The sequence below is a fragment of the Otolemur garnettii genome, unplaced genomic scaffold (genome assembly GCF_000181295.1).
Source record: "Otolemur garnettii isolate 467f Iridium unplaced genomic scaffold, OtoGar3 scaffold00070, whole genome shotgun sequence".
Classification (NCBI taxonomy): Eukaryota; Metazoa; Chordata; class Mammalia; order Primates; family Galagidae; genus Otolemur; species Otolemur garnettii.
Genome location: NW_003852465.1, coordinates 3,812,319 through 3,835,150, shown reverse-complemented (window position 1 = coordinate 3,835,150; position 22,832 = coordinate 3,812,319).

Sequence of the window (22,832 nt, the reverse complement as noted above, 5' to 3'; positions counted from 1 at the left end):
AGGAGAAAATACAGGTTCAGAGAGGCCAAGAAGAATCCAGACAGACAGGCCTTGCTGAGTTTTCCCAGTCAGTCTGTTAGCAGTAGATCATAACCCTTTTTGTCCAATCATACTTCTGCACCACTGTCCACCCTTTGTTAAACCTAAGCATAAAAAGTAGACAATTTCCCCTGTATCTTCATTCGGAAGCCTCCATGTATATACATTCAACGAATATAAAATTTAAAAATATATATATAAAATAAAATTTATATGTCTTTTTCTCCTATTAATCCGTCTCACAACAGTGATTTTTCAGTAACTTCTTAGGGGTCCAGGGGCCTTGGTCTTTATACCAGCAACAGAATTAAAAGGAAGTAGCCAGCTATTTACAAGGAGACTCCAAATTTCTAGCATGGGAAGATAATTCTAGGAGAGATTCATAATAGCAGGGTCAAGGCTTTTCTGGCTTGGTTTCTTTTTAAATATGATCATCATAATGAAAACAGACTTTCTCCCACATCTTTTCAAGCCAGAGAAAGAAAATATCGCTATAGTTCGGGGGTGGTAAGTTTAAACCATCTTAGCACTCAGCAAATTATTAGGTTTGGTCTCAAGATTTTTGTGAATGTTGCCTATTAACCATTGACGCATCTGAGTTATCAACAGTCAAGGACCAGAAAGCAAACATATCAACGGGAATTTGATTCTTGGGAATCAACAATATATGAAATGGGTCATAGCTGGAGTGAGCCAGGAATAAAGTATTAAATATGCACTTGAGCTGTGTCAGATTGTAGAGTGTTTCCATTGTCTCAGTAGGACCTAATCCAGATTCATTCACTAATTAAGAAACACCATCTCAGGGTGTGCTACAGGGGCCGCCCTCTGGTAAAATGAAACCAATATTTCAAAGCAGGAAAGTACAGTGTTCTTAAAATGCAGAATGCCTATATTCTAACAGGGCTTTCTGGATACAGTGTCATGATTGAATATAGGTAATATCCATAATCTGAGTAAAATTAAAAGTAAGTCTCAAAAAGTTCCTGTTGCCCAGGCTGGAGTAGAGTGGTGCAAACACAGCTCACTGCAGTCTTAGAATTCCTGGGCTCAAGTGATCCTCCTGCCTTAGCCTCTTGAGTAGCTAGAACTACAGGCATTTGCCTGAACTCTAAGTTAATTGTTTTATTTTTTAATATAGAGATGGGGTCTCACTATGTTGCTCAGGCTGGTCTCAACCCAGCCTCAAGCTATCTTCCCACCTTAACCTTACTGGCCCAACCTAAAAAATTCTTCTAAAATGAATCAACTGAAATATTTCATTTTGAAAAGAAGAAAGAAAATCTTGTACAATGCAACTAAATTATTAACAGTTTGTTCTACTGTTCTTACAGCTTAAAATTTGTTTATAAGACTTTCTTTTTTTTTTTTTTTTTTTTTGCAGTTTTTGGCCAGGGCTGGGTTTGAACCCTCACCTCCAGTATACGGGGCTGGTGCCCTACTCCTTTGAGCCACAGGTGCTGCCCATTTATAAGACATTTAATGCTAACATTATACAGGATCAAACGTTTGAGTAAAGACAGATTGTATTAGTTCACTATAGAATGTTTTTTGTTTGACTTCTTGTCAAAGATAGTAATTATGGGCACCTAAATATTACCTAAGGAGTTCCCTCCTTTTAGATAATTTGGGAATCATACATTATTAAAGCTATTATAAGGAGGTCTTGGAGATGACAGAATCTGTTTTAGCCAAAGACTTTCCTTCATAAGTTCCTTCCTTAATGCCGTTTAAGACAGTTTCACATCCAACTGAGATACCAAATGCTCGCCTGATATTAGGAATCTTGTCTCTATTTTTATTGGTCAATGACACCTTAATAAAGCTAGAGGCAATGAAGGGAATCTGTCTCTGCATCCCTCATCTCTGCTTTCCTTTTCACTAGCATCATTCTTCTGCAAGCTCTTCCCAAATGGCCCCCAGCCACCTAAGGATTATATATATTACCAGTGTAGAAACAAAGTAAAACACAAAAGTTCCAGCTGATGATGTGACTGACAACTGGCTTTCCAGAAAAAAATAAAAAATCTGATTTGTGACATGTGCCAATTTCCATGGTGTAAATACTCCCACCTTGGCCAATTTCAACCTACCAACTTTTTTTTGTTTTTTGAGCCAGAGTCTCACCCTGTTGCCCAGGTTAGTGTCATGGTGTCAGCCTAGCTCACAGCTACCTCAAACCCCTACATGAAAGTGAACCTCCTCCCTCAGCCTCCTGAGTAGCTGGGACTACAGGGACTTGCCACAACATCTGGCTAATTTTTCTATTTTTAGTAGAGGTAGGGTCTCACTCTTGCTCAAGCTGGTCTTAAACAGAATTCAAGGAATCCTCCCACCTCGGCCTCACAGACTGCTCGGATTGTAAGTGTGAGCCACAGTGCCCAGCCTCAACCTACCAACTTGACATCACTAAACATGGAGCTGGGAAAAGACAGGCAGCAATCCATTTTGTAGACTTTCCACCTTACAGATACATAAAAATCACCTCAAAAGCATAGGTACTAATATAATATGGCAAAATAACCAGAAAGCTGTGATTTTTCAATATTTGCTAGTTTATTTTAATATATTTAAGTTTACATAATCTAATTGTTAATAATGGCTGTGTTTCACAACTGTTTGCAAAATTCCTAGAAATTTAACGAATGTTCTTGTGAACCAATATGAGCCAGCACACCGCTGGTCCCAGCAGAAATCCAGGCGGATAGCTCACAGCAGCCTGGTTTAGGTCACATACTCATTATTTTTAGATCCATCCCTGAGCCCAAGAGGATGTGGTGCTCTGAGTGGCCAGCCCTGGCCATGTGCCTTGGGTGGACTTAGGCTGTGGGCGTATGGGCTGATTGATGGTGGGAAAAGGAGGTTCTACAATGGGGAGGGAGAAGGAAAAGAGGCTGGGTGGGCACAGCAACATGTCCATTCTCACAGCAGAAATACAGACCTCACATAGAGACAAGTCAAACAAGCATAGAATCTACTGTCCACTCTGAGAATAAAAGAAGATGCTACTAATTATTATGTAATAGTTAGGACACAGACCTACACCAAGAGGTATGTTCACCCTACAAGAAGGAACTGAAGTCCCAGAAAGAATAACTGGCTGCCTCAGAGTCACACACACCAAAATGAGCATCAGTGCCAGGACTGGAGACCAGACTTTCAGGTTCCCAATTCAACACACTCCACACACCTCACTTCCATTTCTCTCTCTTTGGGATGGTTGATACAAATACAAAATCCCCCAAATGAAGAAACAGACTATACTTAATGGTTAACATGATCTGAACTCTACATTTCAAAATGATGTATTTTGCTTTCTGTATTTAATAGGTGTTTGCTTTTTTGTTTGTTTTTCATTTAATTTTAGGGGGAGACAGGGTCTCGAGATGTTGCCCAGGCTGGAGTTCAGTGACTACTCACAGGCTCAGTCATGGCACCACTCCTGGGCACAAGTGATCCTCCTGCCTCAGCCTCCTGAGTAGCTGGAACGACAGGGGTGTGGCCACCACACCTGGTTGGCATCTGGCAGTTTGTTTCGCATGTACATTACTGGTGGGAATACAGAATTTCAAGAAAAATTTGACATAACTAACAAATGCCTTAAAGTCCTATGTATTTTCTGACCCCACAATTTGCCACAAGGAAACTAGTCTGTCAATTAGTTTATGAAAATAATCACAGGCCAGGCACGGTGGCTGATGCCTGTATTCCTAGCACTCTGCAAGGCTAAGGCAGGTGGATCACTTGAGCTCAGGAGTTTGAGATCACCCTGAAAAAAGAGCAAAACCCCCATCTCTACTAAAAGTAGAAAAACCAGCTGGCCATTATGGTTGGGTACCTGTAATCCCAGTTACTCAGGAGGCTGCGGCAAGAGGATGGCTTGAAACCAAGAGTTTGAGGTCGCTGTGAGCTATCACAATGCCAGGGCACTCCACCCAGAGCAATAGAGTGAGACTCTGTCTCCAAAAAGAAAAAAGAAAAGAATCACAAATGTCTTCACATATTTAACTTTAAGGATGTTCACTGTAATACTATTAGTAAGAGTGAAAGATGGGAAAAAAATTAACTAATCAATAGGAGACAGATAATTCACACAATCTGTCAGTCTACTACAGAGGCATAAAAATAATGTAGGCAAAGGAAAAGGAAATAAAGTCCATAACATATGATCCCGTTTTTTCATAGTGGGAAGAGATGTCTGAGAAGAGAGGCCATGCCCAAAATGTCTACTTTGAACAAAAGTTGTCGTTTGTTGTATTTTCAAAAGTTATTGGTTTTGTATCTTTTTTAACGATTAAGCCACTCAACCATCTTTTTTTAAATGACAGTGTTATGCCCGCTAAAACGTGTTGGTTTTCTTCATGTCACCATTACTACATTCCTCATGGTTTAAAACCAGCTTAAAACTTCTTACTGGAAGTGAGTCTTCCTTGTGGCAAAAATAAAAGGTGAGGACGGAGTGTTAAAAATACACCTGAAGAAAAATCCACATGTAAACATTCATGGAGAAGAGCTAAGTCAGGCCTGCGGGTCACCACTTCCAACTCTGTATGTGCCGGCTTTTTAACGATTGCTCTAAGTTTCCTTAAAACTGCACTCTTTGGGAAACTATTGTAAAACAGTAGAAATAGATGTCAGCTCTGATTATTGCCAAGAATCTGTCCTGCTCTCCCATGTAAAGGATGAATTGGGAGAGCCATGGGCTTTTAAGAATCCAACAACGTCTCACTAAGTTTTGAGAAACTCTCCAAATATACTTTATAAAAGAGTCAAAGGACCTAATTTTGAAATTGATATGACCCGAGGAAATCGAAGGAATAAAATTAAGTCAGAATATGAAACAGGGAAGAGAACCTTATGGCAAATGTCTTTCTTTAAAGTCAGTCGGAGCTTATAAATGTAAACGTTTAAATCTTTCTTTTGCAGGTCACAGTGAATTTTAGGAATGCCAAACTCATCTAATTAAAGACAAAGTATGTGTCCAGAAGCCCTGAAGGTAGAGATCCACTTCCCTAGAAATGTATCTATTTTGCAACTCTATAGTGAGAGAAGAAACAGAAATTTCTGCTTCAAGGCCCAAATCCTCAAGTTATAGCTATTGCATCAGAAAGAAGACTATACTTAGAAACGGAAAATCTGGATTTGGATACAGCTCTGCAATTTACTAGCTCTCTTGCCTGGGAAAAATCACTTACCCATTCTAAACCTCGAGATTTGGGTCTTAAAATACAGATAAAATGCTAGCAATTATACGATTGTTGTGAACACAATGGCTGTTGTATAGTGTGTGCTCGATAAAAACGTGTGGAGTGAATTAACAGTGTTTGCGAAATTACTTTGCAGCCTGTGGTATTAGTAGCACTTAACACCACCCAACACTTACTTATTTTTCTATTTTCTACTTTCCCCACTTGAATGCAAAGCTCCATGAGAGCAGGAATTTTTGTCACTTCTGTTTATTTCTGCATCTCCAGGAGCTAGAACCGTGCCTTGCACACACTGGGCACTTAATATACAAATTTGATCAATGTTGTGGTAAGTGCTGGTCACAGGGTAAGACTTTCATCGGTGATAGCCAACATTGTTATTCACCTGTAAAGCATTATGTGAACGTTACAGACTACGTATTCCTGAAGGTCCTGAATTTTCCCCTTCGGTCCTACTTTGTCTTGATAACACGCTAAGCCTTCCGCATTAACCACACGTATGCACACCAGAAAGAGTTTCTGGGAGCCTCCTCGAGTCAACCCAAACACAGTTATCTCCCAACACTTTTCCCATAAATCAGTCCTTCATGCCATTCATCTGTTTCTCAATTGTTTTCATCTTCTGGAATTTAAAACAAGGGCCTCTAGGCAGAAAAAATGGAAATGGCTGTGGGAAGGTTTATGTTTCAGGCACTTTCTTCTTGTGTAATCTTGAAAACCAGACTTAGAAATATCTACGGCAGAGAGAGCTATTGACTCAATGACAAAAGGCTTAGCAGGCTTAGCATAGGGAATGGAATTTTCTCTTAATAAGGATTCGGTCCCATCTCCATAGGCTGTGTGTGAACTGCCCGGCTATGCACAGTGAGAAGAGACAGCCAGGGAAGGCGAGGGGCAGACTAACTTATGTTTTGCCAAAGGAAGCTGATTCCCCTTCCACTGAGCATAAACTCCAAGAGGGCAGGAACTGTCCTCCGTTCGGTTCACAGGTATACTCCAGCACCGAGCTCAGAACCTGTACCATGCTGTCCTTCCAAAAACGGTTGTGGAAAGAAACACTTGGGTGAAAACCTTCTCTCTGGTTAGATCACAATACAAAGCTGCTCCTGGAGAAGGGGAAGGCAGGTCTGTGAGAAGGTCTGGAGGCCCAGAGCAGTTACCGTAATCTTAATAGAGTGAGATGGAGATGTGGCAAGGGGGTCAAGGGAAGAGGAATATGGGTTTGTCACTAAATACATTTGATCAGTTGATCTTCCTAAAAAGACAAGCCTGCCATGGAGAAAGCATGTCTTTTTAGGAAGGCTACAGCTCCGAATCCAAGGCAAACACACATGTAATATACAAGTCGGCCAGCAAGAAGAATGCCGGTTTCTGTATTTGGGGAGGCAGCTACTACAGATCGTCAACCTGGTCACAGAATTTGCTCTGTGTTTCGAGGATAACTAGAGCAGAGATTTTTTTTTTTTTAAGGCTGAAATCAAATTTGCTCATGCTGTGCCTTAAAGCAGCTTCAATTTTACCCATTTGGGAAGCATTCACCAAAACGGGAATCTTCTTTTCTCCCTGACAAGTACAGCTGCCTGGATGCATTTTTCATGGGCATTCTAACTTTGACAGGTAATTAAACAGCAGTTGGGAAACTGCACTTACCAAAGAGACGAAGCACCTTTTTAAACACCTTAAAACGCTTCTCTCATCTCCAAAGTTGTGACTTCCTCAGTTTCCCTCAATGGTTGACGCCTCCATGTGGTAATTAAGGCTGGGTCTGGTCTGAGCTGCACTCTTGAAAGAAACAATGTTCCTTTCAGGCTTGGGAGTGGTAAAAGAACATAAAGTTGCATTTCCTTTTAAACCCAGGGCAACAGGCTCCTTATAAAGACTCCACAGAGATTTCCCATAAAGCAAGGACTTGTGAAAAGGCCCGGAGGTCACTCCACCTGACAGGGATGCAAATTAAAATGAAGACCTAAATGCTACCCCTTGTTAACACGCAACTCTTCATGGAAACTGGGACACTAGCGTGTTTCCTCTATCCTTCCGAACTGTCTTGAAATGCTGCCCAATTCCCTTAATACACAGGCAGGAACGCACTCAGAGAGATTTCTAGAGAAAAAAAAGAAAAGTTCAGTTTCAAAATGATGAGACCTGATTAAGGGGAGCTCTAGATGCAGAAAATGGAAGCCCCGGAGCCCAGTCTCAGACGGCGTTATGAGGATATAAACCTGGATGCACAAGGGGCATCATTTCTAAACGTCACAGGTAGACAGGAGCAGGTGGCAAAGTGCATTAATGTATGTCAAGGACCCCCAAGTTCCTAGCCAGGCAGATAAACCAACATCTCACCCAAAATACCGTTTCCACTGAGGGTCTCTCAGCAGAGACATACTCCCCAAAGGACCAGATACTTTCTCACAGTCAACAACACTCAGACACAGCGCTCGAAAAACTGAGCTGAGAAGTTCTTACATCCTAAAGCACAGGACTAAACCACCAAAATTGTGTTATAAATTGAAAGTACTCTGCTAATAAATGGTCCATCTAAAGGTAACATTCTATCTATACTAACTATACATGATTTTTTATTTTAATGAAACAGAGTCCCACTCTGTCACCCTGGGGCATTATAGCTCACCACAACCTTAAACTCTTGGGTTCAAGAGATCCTTCTGACTCAGTCTCCTGAGTAGCTGAGACTACAGACACCTGTCACAACGCTGGCTGGTTTTGCTACTTTTAGTAGAGATCAGATCTGCATCTGGCTCAGGCTGGTCTCAAACTCCTGAGCTCAAGGGATCAAGGGATCCTCCTGCCTCTGCTTCCCAGAGTGCAAGGATTACAGCTGTGAATCCCCACACCTAGGAAAACATGCTTGTATTTTGATCAGACTTATGGTCACAGGGGAAAAAATGTGGCAGTGGTAGCTGTCATGTCCAAATTTGGTGTCAGAAATGGCTATGGAATTGGCACCACAAAGGGGGAATTTGTACAGACTACCATCCGAACGCCCAGAACCCTAACCCCCAGAACTAAATGCACAGCACAAGAGATGGAGAAACCGTGGAATTTGTGTAGTTGAAGGAGAGAAAGGTGCAGAAGCCACAACTCGCGGGCATGCACCCCCCTCCCTGATCGGCGTCACAGTGTGGCCACCGCGGCAGACTGTGCACTTGGGAATTGCACTGGGAAGGGAGCAGCAGTGGGGAAGGATTGACGCTCTGCCCCTTCCCAGCAGCTCTCTGGGGCTCAGAATGGCCCTCGGTCCCAGCAGCGGTCCCAGCCGTGGCATGTAGGACAGCCTGTGGATCCCTGTCTTTCCCTATCCTGACAGAATGCAAGCTGGTGACATCCATGGGAGATGAAGGATGGAGTCCCAGAGGTGCATAAGGACTTCAGGGACCAGTTCATGGAAACCTGACTTTTTGCCTGAGGCAGTTATTAGAGGGGATCTCCTCGCCCACCCCCAGCACAGCTGCTAGAGAGGCTGTGAGAGAATCCCCAACCAGCCAGTGGTCCAAACCAGCCACCTGCTTGCATGGATAAGGCGTCCTTACAGCTGTGGGCTTCACTCTGGTCCTCCTAAGCCCCCTTCACAAGATGCTAAAGAGACCGAGGTGGGTGAGGCACCGCCTGAGAGCCCAGCAGAGTGACGCTGAGTCAGCACTGGGCTCCCTGAGCGTCTTACCATCAGCCAACTGACTAAAGAATTAGTGACCATTGATAAAGCAAACAAAGCTCAACGCGGACGCAGCCTTCCCAACACCGAGGAAACACAAAAGCAGCAAAGTTGCTAAAGACTAACCAGCATGTGCACATTAGAATTGTTTCATATTATTCCCTAGGAAACTTTTATAACAACTGCAAAAGGAGAATACCAGCCAATTTTTCCAGCAAGCTGAGAACCTTGGAATGCCTCTGCAGAGGACAGGAGATAAACCTACCCGGTTTCCGGGAAAACAAGATAAAACTAGGCTGTGTTTCCCTTTGATTTTTGCTGTTTTGGTACCGTGAATTGAAAGAAGAAATATTAACACCACACAGGGAGAAGAACCCCAACCAAAGAAATCTGAAACACATAGTCAATTTTTCCCCTTTTCTGTTCATTTTGGATGCTGGTGCTAAACTGACAACTATGGCAATTTAAAAGGAAATTTTATGCCCTTCTTATTTATTTCTAGGAAGAAAGGCAGATAACATTTTTTCCTTTCTTATAAGATTCCCCTTGAAAATGAACAGTAGGAAGTTCCTCAAAAATAAAATTTTTTTATTTCTGAAAGGAAAACTAAAGTATGTTGCATGTATGAACCTATTTGTTCCTGCCAACAATCTCGTAAGGAAGGTCTTCAATTATCCCCATTTTATGGATCAATAACTGAGGCAAATAAGAGAGGAAGGAAAACCCAAAGAAATGTAAGGTTTCTCCTGTCTCCAGAGTCAGAATTCAAGCCCAGGCTATGAGGTTCAAGAGTCCTGGTTCTTAACAATGCTCATGCCCCTCCAGTGTGGAACAAGAAAAGCTCCTGAGAATTTCATACCCAAGAAATGCTGAGAAGACCACAGTGGCCCGGGGCCTGAACAGAGCATGCCGGGAGACCAGGTGCAAGGTCCTGAGGACTGAAGGCAGTGGCAAGGGCAGTGGTTGGCAGGGTCAAGGACTAATGAATGGGGGAGATTCAAGTGCAAAAGAAAAACCAGTGTGGGGGCACATTGTATATCACAGATACAGCAAGGACTGAGAAGCACAGACAAAGTTGATCATGGATCAAATGGGTCGTGGATCCACTTCCACCCAGTGCAGGGGTCTCTTGTGGCTGGCATGTGATGCTCAGACTCTTTTGAAAGCTGACATAGGTGATTGTGCACCAGCTGGGATTGGAGGCCCTGGCTCAGTCTCTTCAGATCTCTGCCAATGTTTGAAACATGTCAAAAATCCCAGGGTTCACTCATCACTCCCGCAATTCCAGTTTGGCCTTGAGTGTGCCACTTTATCCTCCAACTTGAACACAGTTATCTTTCTCCCCTGAGTGACAGATTGAGTTAGTTGAGCAGGTTGACTACGTCACCCAAGTAAGCAAGCTTTGTGACCCCCTCTGTGTCACTGACATGCGCTGCCAGTGGTGACTGCTTTTCTAGAAGAAATCTCTGGAGCAGCTATTGTCACTCAAACACTCTGGGCAGTGATCTCCCTTTGAAAAGCCACCTCACCTCCGTGTATAAGACAAGACATGTGTGCTCTGCACCCATCTCCTCACAGAGCTGCACGAACAGATGTGCGTTAAGAGCACGCACTTTAATGTGCTTGATGAGTATAATCACATCCTGCAAAATGTCAGCTAGCTAGGGTTTCTCTGTGGATGGCAGAGTGTGCAGACTCACATTCAGAGGTGACCTCCCTGCCCCGATTAGTGAAACCAGAAAAACGTCCAGTGATGGCAGACACTCCATCCCTGCATAAACTAACACAAAATAACCGGTTCAGCTTTCCTGGTATGTAATCATTCAAAGACTTGAAGAGTTCTGCAACTGTGGTGTTGGTTGGTAACAAAAGGACCCATAACATATCCTCATGCATATCCTCCTAACAAATGTATCACACAAAAAACGATTGTTGTCTTCTTGTCCACACAGCAGACTCCTCCACCGGGATGGTGCACCACACTGACCCCTTAATCCTCTCCAACAACTGAGCCCCAATATCTTTGGCTATTTCAATTCATCTAGTTATGGTGCTGGCCATAAGAGGAACACTTGCCACCTTTTGAACTGCAGCCTCTCCTGAAAGTTCATGGCCAATGTCGCTAACAGCAGACAGGATCAACTCTTCACCAGTAGGAAAGGGTTTCTGAGCTTTAGCAGTGCAGTTAGCCACTAACTGCTCTGCTCTTAGTGCAGACACATTTGATGAAGTCGTGGCCTTCGATAATTGTTTCCATTCTTCATGTTTTTTTCTTTTGGAAAACTCCAAAGTCTTGTCTTTTAATTTCGGATGCTTGGTCTCCATGTGGCAAAAGAGTTTTGAAAGCCATTCACAAAGCAGGTTTGGTGAATGTGAATTACCTGTTGCAATGAGCCTGTAATTTAAGGAGGCCTCTTGGTATTTCCTTTTAAATGCAGCTTTCACTGTGTTGACAGTCTTAGAGTCTCCTAAGAAGCTCCCCAGTGATGTTTGGCTTTTGTTCTTTTACTGGAGTTAGCTTGCGGGCTTACCAAAACTGTGACAAGAGCACAGAGAGGCATGGACAGAAGTGGTCGATAAAATAATGAGGGATCCACAAGCAGACAAAAGTAAGTGTTGGATCTGACTGAACTCCTGCCACCACATGCAGCTGTACAATTGAAGGAAGATGCTCAGAGGCCACTGTAGAGCCCACCACCAGATGCAGAGTGATGGGCACTTGCCACTCACTGAGACGGTTCTGATACGAGTCTGCAAGCAATTGATTTATTAGGGTCTCTGTGCAGCCAAACCTCCCTGCTGATTGATGATCATGTGTATCTGCAGCCACTCCCCAGAGATAGCATCACTGCCTCAGCTTCACCTCAGATCCTCAGGCCTCAGACTACCAAAAGGAGCCTATAACCCTCGTGCCTCGCACCGGCAGTTTGCAGAAGGGTTTGTACTTCTGGGAGAATCTGATGCCACCTGACAGAAGGTAGAGCCCAGGCAGCGATGCAAACAAGGGGAGCAGCTGTAAATCCAGATGAAGCTTCACTGCTCAGCTACCACCTACTGCCTGCTGTGTGGCTTGGTTCCCACCTCATACTGGTCTGTGACCCGGGGCTGGGAACTGCAGCTCTGGAGGTCAAGGACTTTGTCTCCATTACTGCTTTATCCTCAATGCCTAAAATTGTTCTGAATGCCAGTAAGTTTCTGACTGACTGAATAACGTGTTCCTGTCAACCACAGTGCATTCACATTTGGGGTAATAGAGCTAGAAAGGAACTTAGAGTCCAACCTGAAGGCTCCAGTTTTTTTTTTTCTTTTAATCAGCAGTACGCATTTTTAAAGACTAGGATATGAGCAGAAAAACTCCTAACAGAGCTGCTTATACCTTGCGAGTGAGGGAAACACACTTTCTAGGAAAAACTCTAGAGAACTGTTTAATGCAAAACTGTTTCATTGTCAGTCGAGGGTATTGAAGGTCAGAGAGGTTATGGAATTTGCTGTTAAGTCCAAAAGTCAGTCTTCATGAACTCCAGTCCAAATGAATACTGCATTTGCAAGTTACCTGGTTTGTGCCAGGCAGAGTGAAATTTCTTGTTCAGAAGTTTAAGACCTTTGTTTAGGCTCGGTGCCTGTAGCTGAGCAGCTACAGCTAAGGGTTCGAATCCAGCCCAGGCCTGCCAAACAACAATGACAACTACAACCAAAAAATAGCCAGGCATTGTAGTGGGCGCCTGTAGTCCCAGCTACTTGGGAGGCTGAAGCAAGAGAATTACTTAAGCCCAAGAGTTTGAGGTTGCTGGGAGCTATGACACCACAGCACTCTACCCAGGGCAACAGCTTGAGATTCTGTCTCAAAAAAAGAAAAGAAAAAAAAAAACCCTTGTTTAGATTTTGTGTGAAAGCTACTGACTTCAAGAGTCATGGAGTTTCTTGACTATCTGGATGAAGAGTTCCATTTCTTACTTTTCTGTTTTAATAACGAAAATTTTACAAACACAGCTAATGACATAATGTGACTTCCTCCTACCTTTAAAGTGTGAACTAAAATAAAGGCTGTTAAGCCCCACAGCTGACTGAATGGACTTGGCCAAGGAGGAACCCCCTCCAAAAAAATATCTTTTTTTTTGGAGACAGAGTCTCACTATGTTGTCCTCAGTAGAGTACCACGGCATCACAGCTCACAGCAACCTCAAACTCTTGGGCTTAAGCGATTCTCTTGTCTCAGCCTCCCAAGTAGCTGGGACTACAGGCGCCTACCACAACCCCCCACTATTTTGGGGTTGCAGTTGTCATTGTTGTTTAACTGGCCTTGGCCAGGCTCAAACCTGCCAGCCTTGGTGTATATGGCCGGTGCCCTACTCACTGAGCTATAGGTGCTGAGCCAAAAAAAAACTTTAAAGAGGAATGGCCAGCCAGGAGGAGAAGGGAGGTCAAACACACCTAGTTGTCCATTGCCCCTTTTGGAGTTATTCTCTGTAACAATAAGATACACAATCATTAACAAGCCTAAGACCACACAAGACAAAGGTTAAACCACACTAGCAGGTCATCAATTTACTTAACAGATCACTTGAGTCCCAGTATATGTCCATGTGTATATCTGACCAACAGACTTCCTTATCTTAAGTAAAAACATTCCAACCCACTAGACAAAACTTTATATCTTGAACCAACCACAAATCAAAGCATCCTTAAACCCACCTATAATCCCCCATTCAAGATGTCCTACCTTTTTAAACCAAACAATGTGAAAAAATGTATGACTTTACATGTAATTCCTGTCTCCCTGAACCAAGTAAGACCAACCTACAACCAAAACATGGTTAGACCACGCCCTCAAGGCTGACTGGGCGTGGCTCTCTGGGCCGTGGTCACCTATATTTGACTCGGTATAAACTTCTTTAAAATATTTCCCAGTTTGGGCTCTTTTCTTTTCCATTGACAAAAGGAAAACAAAACATTTTACCCCAAAATATATTTCTTTGGCATATTTTGAGATAGCTGTCAGAGAGCCAGAAAAAAGAAGTAGCCGACAAAGCTGTCTTTGGTGAGGGATTTGCATCTGTAGAAAATCTGCATGGCTGCAGCCAAGCCTTTCCTCCTCTGGATCTAGGAAGATTGACCCATTTAAACATTAGCTTCTGTTCTCTCTGAGGGCTGCTACCTGTGGTGTTTCATTTACACAATAAAACCACCTTTGCTAGCCAAATCTCCTCTCCTCCCTACAACCTATCCCACTAAAATATGATTTACCACAGTCACCTGTTCTGGGCCATGCTCCCAGACCCTGTTCTTTCTGTAACCTCAAGATGGTCTGTAAGTTTCTACGCCCCACTGGGGGCTTGGGTCTTCATTCTAAAGGTTCCCTGTGTGCACATTAATAATACATTTGTGTGCTTTTTCTCCAATCAATCTGCCTTTTGCAAGTTGATTTTTCAGTGAACCTTCTGAAGGCAAAGGGGAGCTTTCTCTTCCCCATACCTCTTTACATGATTTCCTTCTCCAAGCTCTTGCTTGTACCCCAGGACCTCAGCCTCATCTCTTTTCAAAGCTCAGCTATGTTCTTCTCTCCCGGAGTCCTCCTCTTCTTCATCCAAAGTTGGTCACACATGTTCCACATCTGTCAAAATGCCCTGAAGCTGTGCACTCCAAAATACTTAACACACACCACAGTTTCTCCTGCGTATCTGAGTGTGTGTGGTTCTCTCTCTCTCTCACACACACACACACACACCCCAGCTCCTGCTACGGGAGGCTTTTCCTTCAAGTTACTGGCCCTGCAAGCCTCTTTCACTTGGATTACCTCTCCTCCTGCCCTCCCCCTCCCCCTCCTGGCTCTGCCAGGACACTTTTCTCCGTTCTCTGGCTCCTGCAGATGGCAAGGGGGAGTAGGATCATTGGCCATCAGTACCAAGTGATATGTTATTAGGGAAAATTCTTCTCTAAATGAAACCTAACCATCTGGCAAAATGTGTAACAAGGGGAAACCAAAGTGAGAAGGAAAAAATCTATGCCACATTTGCTCATTTCAGGTTGGGAAGGAAGGGAAAAAAGCAGATGATGGTCTACTCAAGTCCGTTCAGGTAACGCAGAATAGGAAGCAGAACAGACTTATTAGTGGTAGAAACACTGGGATTCCAGTTCTGTAGACATAATATTTCCTCATCTTATTTTTTCAGGGGTACAGTCTCACTATGTTGCCCAGGCTGGACCTGACGTCTGCTCACGTGATCCTCCCACATCAGCGATTTCAGCAGCGAGGCATGTACCAGCAGACCCAGTTCGTAGTATTTAAATTCTAGATTTGAAATTAAGTTTGCCCCAGAGAAACTTGTGGGAGGGAATATTTTTAATGGCATTAGTTGGGGACAAAATTTGCACTTCTGCCTGATACAGTAGATGAATAACATTCTTAGGTTTGCTCTTCCTAAGTAAAAGTAAAAACTATTCTGGCAAAGATTTTTCTTTAAGTTTCTTGTTAATTTATTTTAAAAAATTTAATGTCAAAAATAAAAAATATATATATTTTACTTTTATGTCCCTATTCTGAATATGTCCTCTCCCAGAATTGTAATTATTCTAGTGAGGTAACCTGAAATCAGAACAGAAAGTCAAAGGATAGAGCAAGAATTGTGGTATTTATTTCTTCTCATAAAAAGCTATAGATCAACCACAATGAAGATTTTTCCACTTTATTTTCAACTGAGACAGAATTTTGGCATCAGGCAGAGAAAGAATGTGCTTTATGAGAAACAGACAACACTAACTTTTCCCTAACTTGGCTCTGGCGAGCAGAAAGTTATTGTCTAGTAATGAACATAGAAGAACATTTGTGTTTGGATAATAATCATCTTCGAGTTAGTCACATCATAATCGAGATATGAATTATCCACGTCAAAAGTGGGGAAAGGTGATGGTGTGTGACACAACTTTTGGGGGCAGGACACAATTATAAGAGGGACTTTACCTAACAAATGCAACCAGTATAACCTGGTTCTTCGTATCCTCAATGAATCCCCCACAATTAAAAAAAAAAAAGTGGGGAAAGGAAGTGGCGATTATCAAAATAACCTTCAAGTCCCCTCTAAGATGCAAAAAGGTGAAAACATGCAAATTTCAAAAATCCTAATCAATCTTTCAAGAATAAATCATTCGTGCTTCCTACCTAGGTCATATAAAGGAATCCAAGATTCAGTTATTTTTCCTACCTGGGAAGCTTCTGACTTTGAATCTGTCTTGTAAAACCTTGTTTCTTCCCTGGTTGTAGCTACATCACGCTTTGTATTATGTGTTTTGTCTTCAAAAACTGCTGGTCTCCCAGCTCTTGCACATACCGCAGATGTCCCTTCAAGGAGCATGTCTATGAGTGTGACTGTGAGAGGAGGAGGAGGAGAAGGGAAGAGGGAGAGGAGGAAGGGGACAATGCCTCCCATTTCCTGGCTTCATGATCAACTGTTTGCTTATTCTTTTCTCCCTTCTTCTCTTGTTGACAACAACAGCCATCTGAAATACTGACTCAACAGACATAGACTAGTGAAGATTCTTTCCATTAAAACCAGAAGAGAACCTCACACTTGCTCAGACAAAACAAACAAAAAAAGTGGGAAGATTTATCATAAAGATACAGAGGTGATTCACACACGACAGGGACAGGAATGTGGCCCAGTCTTAGGAAGACTAACAGGAATGGAAGATGTGAGAAATTTCTCCATCTCTTCTCACAGCCCCTTGGCCTCATCCTTCTTAATGTGGTACAACTTTGTCTCCCCAGTGAATAAGAAATGGCTACTCTTCATTCTCAAGGTCAAATATTAAAATTCCATTCCCTTGGAGAGAAAGAAGCTGTGTTAGAACCCCACGGGAAAGGGTTCTTATTGGCCCAGCCACATGTGATGGCCAGGGCAGGTGGGGTCATCTTCCCACTTGACCACTAGGAGCCCTCCGTGAAGAAGGGGAGTGAGTGGAGACCTGCTGGGAAGACGCAGGATAACTATGAGAATCTGAGACTGAGACTGAGCAGGGAACACTAGGAAATGAAGTAGGGTGACAGGCAATGAAAAATCAACATTTTATTAGCCATCAGGAAAAAAAATATTTGTGACAAGGCTTAAGTAAGTGTAAACCACAAAAAAAATCCTAACAAAATAGCAAAGTTCAATGTGGAAAGCCGAGTGAGGGGGCTCATGCCTGTAAACCTAACACTCTGGGAGGCCGAGGCAGCAAAACTGATGAGTTCAGTAGTTCGAGGCCAGCCTGAGCAAGAATGAGACCCCATCTCTACTGAAAGTGGAAAAAACTAGCTGGGCACTGTGGCAGGCACCTGTAATCTCAGTCACTTGGGAGGCTGAGGCAGGAGGATCACTTGAACCCAGGAGTTTGAGGCTACAGTGAGCTTAGCTGATTGCACAGCACTCTACCCAGGGCAACAGAGTGACACTCTGTCTCAGAAAGGAAAAAAGATTCAGTGCAGAACCTAGCTGACCTGTTGAAGAAGCACTCTTTTTCCTCCTCAGAAATCCCCAGGAAAATGATTCCACTGAATTATAATTGACACGAAGTAAGCCTTCCCAAATAGTCTCATACTTTCTCTCCATCAACTTCCTGCGAGAGTCTGTGTCGGCGAGGAGGAGTGGGAAGAAAAGATTTCACTGAAGGTAGCAAGTGGCTCCTTCTGTTGTACCCCAGAGACCAAAGGAGAGAAATTCCCCTTCAGGTTGTCAGAAAGCCTGTGTCAGCAGCAAATCAGTGCCACCCCAGTCTGCTTCTCTGGCTGTGTTGTCTTCAGCCTAAAGCAAGGAACAGTTCAAACCCAGGCTCTCAGTCAAGACAGCTCACATTCCTTAACATCTCCCAGGCCTGGGATTCAGCGCCCTGGGTATTGTAAAAAGTTTCTGTGTGTCTGTTCTATATCACTGCGGCAATGGTGTCTTCCAAATATAAACGGGATGCTGAGAAAATGAAGTGCCTTTGCAGAAGTGAAGGACACAGAGCCGGGAGTTCCTATGGGCCTTACCTGAGAGACCACAGCAGGCTTAGACCTAAAGGCCAGAGCCCAGTTGTGGAAGAGCTCAGGACCTCCAGGGGGGAACTTTGTTTAAAGGGGTGAATGAATGGCCTTAGGATGCCTCTGGGGCCAACATGAACTCTAATAATGTAGAGATTATTTAGACTTAATATATATGAAACGGAGTTCCATCCTAGAATGTTAATTGTCTAAAATGAGAGCAATTGAACAAGAAGTTAGCAACCTGCAAACAGCAGGCAGAGCTGAGCTTCGGGCAAGTTTGCCAGCTCTCCCACACACGCTGCAGCCCACTTTCAGGCCTCAGGAACGCTGACGTGTCACCTCCTTCCCATCTGTCCCAGGGAACATTCATCCTCCATGAAAGTATGACAGTAGCAACACAGCCCCTCCCTGTTTTCCTCTCTTCTCCCCTGCTCCTGAAATTATACAGGAGAGCAGGAGAAGGAGAAAGAGGAGTTGGGCAGGGCAGACGTGAGTTCATTCAGTATGAAAGAAGGACGTTGCTGACTTTCACTCCAAAGCGAAAGTCTACAAATGACATCACCAGTCAACTCATGAAAAACATGCTTTAGAGCTTGCACACTCTCTGCGAGGGAAGATGAACTATGTGGACTTACTGGACTTCTTGCCAAAGAGTTTCCCAAAGACTCTGGAACAGCAGTTCTCAACCTGTGGGTCACAACCCCTTTGGGGGTCGAACAACCCTTTTCACAGGGGTCGCCTAAATACAACCTGCATATCAGATATTTACATTACAATTCATAACAGTAGTAAAATTATAGTTATGAAGTAGCAACGAAAATAATTTTATGATTGGGGGTCACCACAACATGAGGAACATGGCATTAGGAAGGTTGAGAACCACTGCTCTAGAAACACTTATCTCCAAAGGGAATACCAGCTGGAGAGCCTTATTAAATAAATAGCCAGGAGATTTTAACGTCTTCAGATCTCACCCTGCTGGAGAGTAACAGTGTTACTGAAATCCACATGTACCCTCTGAAAAACCTCATTCCTCATTCAATTACTTAGTCATTAATATATTAAGTACTATCTTAGTTTGGGCATCTACTAGGTCCCAAGCACTGGACTAGATGCTGGGGGCATGATTAGAACAAGACAGGCTTTACTCTTAAGGGGAGTTCAGTTGAGAGAAGGAGAAACAAAGATAGAAACAGGATACCTTGGGGCGGCGCCTGTGGCTCAAAGGAATAGGGCGCCGGCCCCATATGCCGGAGGTGGCGGGTTCAAACCCAGCCCCAGCCAAAAAAAAAGAAACAGGATACCTTGGCTGCTTGGAATCCCCTTGAAGCTTTCAATTCTCTCCTGTAGTTTCCGACCCCTCCTGAGCAGTGTGCGACATGACATTTTCCACCTACTTTCTGTAGTCAAATGGTTGCAGTGCTGAAAAAAAAAAAACAAAAAAAACAAAAAACGATATTTTCTGACAATGGAAGTATGAAATATCAAGATAAAGCATCACCCAAGGCATAAGGAAAATTGAGTTGAAAAAACCTAAGTTACAATATTCAGAGAAGAGCCAGGCTACAGAACCACTAAGTGATAGATCAGATTTCTGACCTGCCCAGGTAGAACTAATCCGCCCAGGAAGAACAGAGTACATGTCCCTCCCAGGAAATAGCTAATGGACCAATCCCTGCCCCTCTGACCCTTTAAAAGCCCCATCTGCCAGAGCCCACACATGGATTTCTCCCAGGTCAGAAATTTCACCCCACCTGTGCCCAGGTGGAATAAAACCACTGTGATCACACAGAACTGGGACTCCGTTTTCCTTTCCTCTCACGCCTTGGAATAATTTTTTATCTTTGGGTCCAGAACCTCTCACTGAGCAATGAAACAAAATTCCTTCAAATGAAATGTATAGGATAGAAAGAGTAGTTTTAGCAATTAAGCGCAAGCCTAAGAGCCTGAATTCCAGGACCTGTAAAGTACAGTAAAAGGTGTACTCCTAAACCATCAATTGGATCCCTTACTTAAAAATCTCCCCTGTTGCTCACTTAGCAGAATCTAAGTGCATATACTCACAAGAAGAGTTTTTTCATTCAGCAGAACCTATAATATGCTACGATGTCCTAGAAAGTGGGGACAAGGCTGTGACCACAGCTGTAAAAAGCTCCTTAAACAATAACTGAGATACAACTTTCTCAGAGCCATAATCAGATTACATTTGTTGCACCACAGAAATACAACAGAGTCCTGAACTCCCTCCTGGGGAGAAGGGAAGGAAGAAGAGGCTTTATGAAGAGAAGATGTTCCTTGGAGACCTGAAGGACAAGTGGAGATTCCAAAAGAGCTGGAGGCGGAAAAGGCAACATCGCAGATTAGGTAACCCAAAGGTACCAAAGCATAACGCCATAGACTTATCGTCAACTCTGGAATTATCCAGTTGGTTAGAAGCCTGCCGTGGCTTGTATATACAGTCTGTGCTTATGTACTAAGTAAATGTAACTTGGGGCTTTAAGAAATGAGTAGTCATCTAGGAATGTATCCATATTTGCATCTTTTACCTTCTTGGAGAAGATTTCTCGAAAGAATTGGCTATGAGAGCAGAAGATTGCATTTACCACTGGCGATGGCAAATTTTAAACACTTGTACAGCATAAGATTTTATTAACATAAGTTTTCAATGTATATATAGTTTGATTGCTTTTATGTATATATATATTGTATTTATTTATTTATTTATTTTTAGAGACAGAGTCTCACTATGTGGCCCTCAGTAGAGTGCCATGACATCATAGCTCAGCAACCTGCAGCTCCTGGGCTTAGGTGATTCTCCTGCCTCAGCCTCCCAAGTAGCTGGGTCTACAGGCACCCACCACAACGCCCGGCTATTTTTTTTTTGTTGTTGCAGTTTGGCCGAGGCTGCATTTGAACTCACTATCCTTGGTATATGGGGCCAGTGCCCCACTCACAGAGCCACAGGCACCACCCCCTTTTTAATCTAAAAATTAAAAGTGCCTTTAGTAAAAAATGAAAGGAAAAATTCTCAGTTACCCAGGTAATCTGATACATGGAGATAATCTCATTGACCTAAACAAAAAGAGAGAATTTGGCAATGATCTGGGCGTCAGAGGTGTCAGACCTGGTGCTAAATCACTCAGAGGACACAGCTCTCCCTACGGCGCTAAATAGGGAGGGACGTTTAAATGACAGTAAAAGTTATGACAAGAGCCAGGAGGGAAATGCTTAGAGTGATGTGATGGGCAGTGGCTTCTGTCCGGGGAATGACACTTAGGCAGAGATCTGAAGTGAGTTTGAAAAGTTTTACTTCCAGATCTAAATATTTCATTTGGGTTTCCACATGGATGAAGTTAATAATTATAGTATGATGGGGGAAAGAATGAATTTTGGAGCTGGACATATGGAATTTGGATCTGGCCCTCTTGGGTAGACTAATTCTTATCTCTGGGCATGGGCTTTCAGATGTAGCCATAATTATGCCCACCTAGATAAGCCATTGATGGAATGAAAGGCAGACGATATAATAATAGGTCAGAGAAGAGTTTCTATGTTGTCGTTTATATAACCCCAGACCACAGGTGCCATTATTATTCCCATCAAGCAGATGAGGAAACCAAGTGTCCAGGGGGTAGACTTGGAGTGGGGGCTTACGTGGCGGTGGTCTGACTGACTAGCCCATGCTGTTTAAATACTATGATACACTGAACACTTCCCTCCAACCCTTGTATCAATCCCTAGCAAACAGAAAGAGTTTGTCTTGTTGCCCTTCACTTGAGACAAATATAGCTTTAGAAAACAGAAGTCCTTTTACAAATTTGCCCTAGAACAATAATGGATGAACACAGAGTTAGCTAAAGAATGCTCATCATTACTAAAGAATGTTTAGTCTAAAAATTATTTTAGTGCAGGCAGGCATGGTGGCTTATGCCTATAATCCCAGCACTATGGGAGCCCAAGGATTGCCTGAGCTCAGCAGTTCAAGACCAGCCTCAGCATGAGCTCCCTGTCTCTACTAAAAAAAAAAAAAAAAAAAAAAAAACGAGCTGAGTGTTGTGGTGGACACCTGTAGTCCCAGCTATTTGGGAGGCTGAGGCAAGAGGATCACTTTAGCCTGAGGGTTCGAGGTTGCTGTGACTTATGATGACGCCACGGCACTCTACCCAGGGTGACAGCATGAGACTCTTATCTCAAAAAAAATTGTTTTTGTTTTAATGTCTTACAAATGTATCAGATAGCTGTAAACCAGTAGTTATAGAATAACATTAAATGGAAATATTTCATTATGTATTAAGTAAGAAGCAAATCTCACTTGTCCACTGTGATTAATTTCTGTTTTCTATAGATATGCCCAGAAAAAATGACCAGAAGGAAACATTGTCTTTGTGCTTTGCTATTCATTTCAAAAATCTGTATAATGAACATGTGCCCTCTCCATACAAGAGAAACAAGAGAAAAGGCAGTTATCAAGATACTACCCTTTGTAGAATGGCCTGTTTGTTTATTCCTACAGTATTTTTTTTTCCTTGTGGAATAGTACTCCTATTAACAAAGGCAGTGCATTCCAACCAGCCATCGCATTCTCGGGGGTTTAATGGCCGGGGGTGGACAAACACAGCTTCTACCATGGCGCCGTTGTTACCCTGTTGTGATACACAGTACAACTCCTCCCCACACCCCTCACTCCCAGGGCAGGGCTTTTCCCACAAAAGCTCTTACCCAACAAAAGAGAAAAGTGGTGGGTGTGTTTCTCTGTTGGAGAGGAGGGTCATCTGGTTCCCTGCTACTTAAAACAATTAAAACACTGAGCTCTAAGGTGGAACTCTAGGATGAGACATATTAATTTAACGGTCCGTCCCACCATCCGAAGGAAATCGGACTCCATTCTTTCTGAGTTTAACTGGAAATCTCATCA